The following is a 6,515-nucleotide window of genomic DNA, read 5'->3' on the forward strand; positions in this document are numbered from 1 at the left end:
TATACACAGCCTCTCTCTCACACACACACACACACACACACACACACACACACACACACACACACACACACACACACACACACACACACACACACACACACACACACAGACACACAAACTAATCAGCAAATGTGCAGCTGACATCCCTCATATTATTATATCATCATTACAATGAAGATAACCAGCAAAGACAAAGAGGGAGAATTAAAGAAATCAACTTGTGTGTGGTAAAAAAAAAAACATTTGTGAGTTCAAAGCCTGCCACCAGGAGGTGACTGCTACATTATGTATTCACATGCCATAGGCTAACACATGTCAGCGGCCCACTGGACAGAAGCTCTGTTTCCCATATTGCTGACATGTGATTGGAAGCTGTTGGCTGTCTAGTTGGGACAGAGGCAGCTGGCGGGACACCTCTGAGCTGCCTCAGGCTGATCTCTGCTGCACACACACGCACACACACACACACACACACTCTGAGAGAGAAACACTGAAGGATCCAGACGTGGGATCAGCTTCTCCCACAGTGATGATCCCAGAGCTGCCTTTATCCACTGGAAGAGAGGCCTCCCTGCTGCTTGCTGTAGGTGGAAGTGGAGATTTGTTTGTTGTGTTTAGTGACTTGTTTGTGTAAAATAACAAAATAGAAAAATATAATAAATGTCATAGTTGGATATCAGGATGAACTTTTGCAGAAAAAGTAAAGATACATCTCTGAAAATATTCCTGACTTTGGTTTCCGATGCCTTTATATTTAGACTGTAACGCCTCTCCAGTCTTTGTTAAGTTCCAACCAGAGGGGCACACATTTAACTATTCATGTGGAAAGTTTGATGGGGGAAGAGAAGGGATTCAGCCCTTGTTCCCAGTACAATAAATGCAACAAGGAGAATACTTTTTCAAATGAAAAGATACAGACCTATTTTTAATCCAGCACTGCAGGGCATATTTAACAATTACTTGTAAATCTGCATAATGAATGAGGAGCGAGTGTGTATTTGAAGTCTTCTGCGTTTTATTCCTCCAACTTAATGCAGGGGGGGAGGGGGGGATGGAAAGACAAAGTGTGTGAAATATTCTGTATAGTTATGGCGATTTCGATTTTTTTTTGTAGATGGTAAAGAGTGAATAAGATGCTGAAATTAGCTTTTGTCCAGTAGATTTAAAACCTTGTTATAATAATATTAATAATAATATTTAAAATATTAATAATAAAATGTAATGTTATTTTTTTGTAATTTGGCCCTTCTTTCATGTTTAAATGCAAATGAGATGTTAATTTTTCTTAATGATTTGCTGTACCTGAGGCATGGAAAAGCTCAGAAACTCAACTGTCTGACTGCTTTTGTGCTCAGGGTATGAAAAGTAATTTAACAAAGTGTTTTCTAATCAAAGTAATGTAACCTGATCTCACTTGCATTTGGATCTTTAATACAATACAAAATCACTGGAACCACTCAGTACACGCGTGTGTGCATGTGTGTGGTGTGTGATGTGTGTGTGTGTGTGTGTGTGTGTGTGTGTGTGTGTGTGTGTGGAGGACTAATGACGGGACAGATCATCAGCTAAACAGCCATCCTGCCAACATGCACATATAAGAAGAATTGAATTGGAGTTAAGTTAAGAGTTTTAAAGAGTGAGAACAGCTCAAAGTCCTTCTTGTGTGTGTTTTATCATCTGAAATACGACCCTGGCTGCTGTAAACTTCCGCATTGACTTTTACGTCTATTCTTAATTTTTGACGATTCCCCATCAAAAGACAGTAAACGGTTAACATCGGCTGCATTAAACTGTCATATTTTTTTTTAATATAAGTTCACTTCAAAGATGGTTTTAAATATAAAGTGGCGGCAAATAGTCAATCGAACCACAAATAGAAACAAAAAGGCGACTTTTGTTTTATATTACAGTGTGTGAGTTCACCCTTTAAACATGTATTTCTGATTTTTTAAATGTTTTCTACAAACAAAAACATTTAATAGCAATTGGGTTCACTCACTAACACATCCCTGAACTCAAGGAAGACAACTCAAAATTAAAATAAATAAATTATTGTTAAGATGCGAGATACTCTGGTCGTCACGTGAACCATGTGAAAGTTGAAAATGTATGTGAGGACTTTGTATTTGAGGAGTTGTTGTCGACAAAAGCACAGTTTTGACATATGTATGTTAATATAATTATTTACAGAATACTTGTTTTAAAAAATAAAAAATATTTAGGTGCATTAAAAGAGATGTAGCCTAACAAATTAACAATAGATTACAATAATGCTAATAATAATAATGCTATAATAAAATCTGAATGTTTAGGTATTACTACATATTAGAGGAAAATGACAGACATTACCTACAACTATTAGAAAATACAGAAAACTATAGGAATATTATAGCGATTTTTTCGTTATGAGATGCTGAAGAGGACCAGTGTGTGTGTGTGTGTTTAAATCAATAGGCCACACTCTGAGGTTATAATGAGTTTATAACTCTGCAACATTAATATACACTTTGGTTTTACTGCATTGTACAGGAAACAATATAAATAACTGGTGATAAAAAGATATACAATTATTGAAATTATTATTATTATTATTATTTTTGCTGTAGCATGTTCCTCCACACAACGAGCACACAATTAAATAAATAAAACTAATGATAAGAAACATAGATCATATTTTAATTTTACATTTAAACGAGGGGATCAATGGAAAACAGTTGTAATCATCCAATTAATTATGGGAAAAATTAAAAGCAAGTGCAAAATCAATCTTTCACGGTGTCGAGGATGGAATCAAATTGATGCTCCATCTGTTCACGCCAGCAAAGATTTGTAGCCCGGGAGTATTTGTGGCTGCTCGCTGCTGGAGCAGAGGGACACAGTGAGGAAATCCAATATACAGTAACAGTGTCAAGAGATATGTTTGTTAGTGTTACAGGATTATAGGCTTCTGAAACCTCCTCTTGTTTCATTCAAATATTAAAGACCTAAAAAAAAAAGATTACTCATTTGCATGTAAGTAGCTGACGTTTGATGTGTATTTTTTGACACATTTAGTCAAATAAGGAGCCTGAAAAGATTGTTATTTATGATTTATATAATCATGCAGAGCTCTATATATATTCTTTGACATTATTCTCAGATTTACAGATAGTCCAAAATATGCCTTGATGTCGCCACAATTTCATCCAAATCACCATATCTCTCCTGACAGACCCCTCCCTTCTTCAATCGAAAAGGATTAATATTCAACTTACAACCAGTGGTGTCAGCTCCCCTCTGCAGGGAAACTCAGATCGATTGGTGACGTTGGAATAACGCGAGACAACCAGCACAGTCTACACGGGAGGAGGAGGAAAAAAATAAATAAATGACACCTCTCCCACCTCTACAAATAAAAGTTCTTTACCACCACACAGACGCCTCCATCATCCTCCCCGCAGTTGCCTGAAAGTGTGAGCTGATGACGGCAAGTGAAGCTGCATGCTGGACCCTCGGTGCTGCTGTTTCTTCCTACCCGCCCTCCCTCCCCTCCTCCTCCTCCTCCTCCTCCTCCTCCTCCTCCATGCCACCTCTCCTCTCTCCTCTCTGCACAGGCCATTAGGAAGCGGGGCAAAAGATAAATTGCTCTCTGTCAATACATTACACCTCTCCTAATGGGTGCACCCGGGCTCCAAAAACATTTTCCAAACTCTTGACATGCGGTGGCATCGTCTTAAATACTGCAGTTGTGTGTCAGAGTCGAAATGAGTGCGTAATTGTAGATGCAAATTCAAATGTAATTTATCTGAAACTTAAATAAATGTGGGATGTTTTCTGGCTCCAGCGGCTAGATGATTAGATGTGTCAAGATTTAATTATTAAAAAGGTAAAACTGCAACAACAACAACCACAAAGAAGAAGAAGAAGAAGAAGAAGAAGAAGAAGAAGAAGAAGAAGAAGAAGAAGAAGAAGAAGAAGAAGAAGAAGAAGAAGAAAAAAAGGAGGTGATAATTGATTCAGCCTTTGTATTGTTTAAATGGCTTTTTAGGAGCTCTCTGACCCCGGGTTGTAGCAGATGAATGGGGAGACCTCCTTCCTAAAAAGAGAGGGGTTATAAGGCCCATCTGACTGCATAGTCAAACACGCCACACCGCACGTGCTGTTCAAACACAAACCAAACAAAGTAAACACGTCAAAACGGTGTATTCGTTTGGATACGTGTTAAAAAAACAAAAACAATTCCAGCATTTTGTTTTCCACCCCCGCCTCCTCCTCTTCCTCCTTCTGCTTAATTTTTGCAGTGGAGAGATCAAATTGTAGGGAGCAGGAGGGCACGAGAGAGAAAACTGAGGGAGGGGGTGATGGTGGTGGTGGGGGTCTTATAGGGGGGAGAGGAAAAAAAGAATGTAGCTTTAAGGGAAATGTGCAGCCGGGTGTGAAATTACAGCCTATAGTGCTACATATTGTACCAGAAGCTCTCTCCAAAAACAGTAACAAAAAGAGAAATCATCCCCTAACCTGACCAGGAGGCAGAGCGCGAGATGTGGCCGTCTGCCCCTAAGAGATGCCCCCCCCCCCCCCCCCCCCCCACACCTACCCCCCCAACAAAACAAATGGTCAAATATGGGGCGAAAGCGCGTGCATACAACAATAACAAGGGAAAACGATGTATTTTATTTTGAAAATGTATTATTATTATGATTTTAATGTCATTTTAATAATTTTTTTAATTTGTTATTATTGTCACTTCAGGTATGCGGTAATATTTAATGACTTAAAATTTCGATCATCTTGAGGTTTTTATTTATTTATTGTATTGTATTTTTAATTGTCTTTGCTTTTATTGCTTCCTTTTTTTTGTATCCCCCTGTGAAACACTTTGAAACTTTTAAAAAAAAGTGCTTCACAAATTAAGTTATTATTATAGGCTATATATTTATTCTATAATTTATGTAGAAAATAATATAATAATGTGATAAATTAAAAAGACTTTTTTAGATGTTTGGAGATATTACGGATGCCTGTGTAAAATAGGATATTAATAGAATCCAAAACGAAGCACCTTGACTTCCACATGACTCCATCATGTATTGTTTAATTTAACTTCCCATCCAGATGACTTTATACTGCAGGTGTAGGCCAAGTCTTATCCGCTGTGTAATTATTTGCAACACCTTACATGGATCTATAGTTAATTGATTATTGTTCCGGAAGAATATTTTGACTTCTCAGTTTGATCACAAGCACTCAAGTACACCCAAACTTTTACTTTTTTGGACTCCTTTGACAGTGCCTTTAACTTTTGAGAAACTATACAGCGCCATCTACAGAGGCTAAACGGCACTGCTGCAGTTTCACCTCCAACCTCCAGTTTGGACCACTGCAATCATCACACCATCAGCTGAATGTAAAAGGCTCAATACATCAGCATTTACATATATAAAATGTTAAAACTTGTGGTTAATATATCGAATTAAAGCTGGAAACAAATTATTTTAGGCCTACTTGGGTTCCAGCGAGAACATAAAGACAGATGAGCAAAACAATTAAATAAAAAGATAAAATTCAAAAGCAGGATCGAGCTAAATCCGAGGACGCATAGAGGTCCTGTATATTCCCAGAGACAGGCTGTTAGTCCGCGTAATAAAAGGAAAAAAGATAAGAAAGAAACACAAATTAAAAAAATAATCTCTATTTCATTGATTCAAAACTTCCAGTAAACGAGCATATAATTCACAGCTGTTATGATGTCTAATAAAGTCTGATATTTCTAACTCAGAATCCATTCCTTATTTATCTCCCTCCCCTTCCTGCCGGTGTGTCAGACCCAGAGACCTCCTCATTTGGACCCCCAGTTTTTTTTTTTTTTTTTTTTTGCGTTGGCGAATCACAAAGTGTTGGCATCTATTGCCTTTGTCTGACAAGTCATCCATATAAGCAAAAGGGGGGTCTGCAGAGGGGAGGAGGGGGGGGGGGGGGGGGGGGGGGGGGGGGGGGGGGAGAGAGAGAGGAGGGGAGGGTTGCAGCTTTTAGAACCACAGACACAGAGAGAGGCTTCATTCCCAGCCCAAAGATCCAGCCTAACGCATCCAGCGCTGAAGAGAAACCCGACGTGTGTGTGTGTGTGTGTGTGTGTTTGTATGTGCGCGTGTTTTTCTCCGCCGTTTTCACGCGTGAATCAAGGCCACGAGGATTGAGGAGATACCGGGCCCTGCACGCTGGACATCAACGTTTCATTTTCAACAAACTGCTCCCTGGCATGCTGTGAGAATTACCTCTGCTGCTCACTAAAGGCTTTTTGAAGAAGAAGAAAAATAGCGATAAACTAAACACAGGTCGTCTCACTGAAACAATCCTTCGGTCATGCTGCGCACCTGCCAGACCTCCGCGCCCGGACCGGACTGTTGAAGAAAAACACGGGCAACTTTTGGGGAAGAAGTTGCCTTCAGATCGGTTGTTGAAGCGGGGGGTGGAGGGGGCAAACTAAGTCCCTCCATCGAGTAGAAGCATCTTTTTTTCCTTCACATTTTCATCCT

This window comes from Cottoperca gobio, chromosome 19 (assembly GCF_900634415.1).
Source record: "Cottoperca gobio chromosome 19, fCotGob3.1, whole genome shotgun sequence".
NCBI lineage: Eukaryota > Metazoa > Chordata > Actinopteri > Perciformes > Bovichtidae > Cottoperca > Cottoperca gobio.